Source organism: Hylobates moloch, unplaced genomic scaffold (assembly GCF_009828535.3).
Source record: "Hylobates moloch isolate HMO894 unplaced genomic scaffold, HMol_V3 SCAFFOLD_7, whole genome shotgun sequence".
In the NCBI taxonomy this organism is placed as follows: Eukaryota; Metazoa; Chordata; class Mammalia; order Primates; family Hylobatidae; genus Hylobates; species Hylobates moloch.
The window spans coordinates 59,992,736-59,992,943 of NW_026652282.1; positions in this window are offsets into that span (position 1 = coordinate 59,992,736).

Consider the following 208-nt stretch of genomic DNA (forward strand, 5'->3'; position numbering starts at 1 on the left):
GTTTCACTGTGGTAGCCAGGATGGTCTTGATCTCCTGACCTCGTGATCTGCCCGCCTCGGCCTCCCAAAGTGCTGGGATTACAGGCGTGAGCCACCGTGCCTGGCCTAGAACTCTTGAAAACAGTACTTCAGTGAACATATATATATGTCTTCTTGTGAATGCATAGAGGTGTTTTGGAAATGTGCATTTTAAATTTTGATATAAATA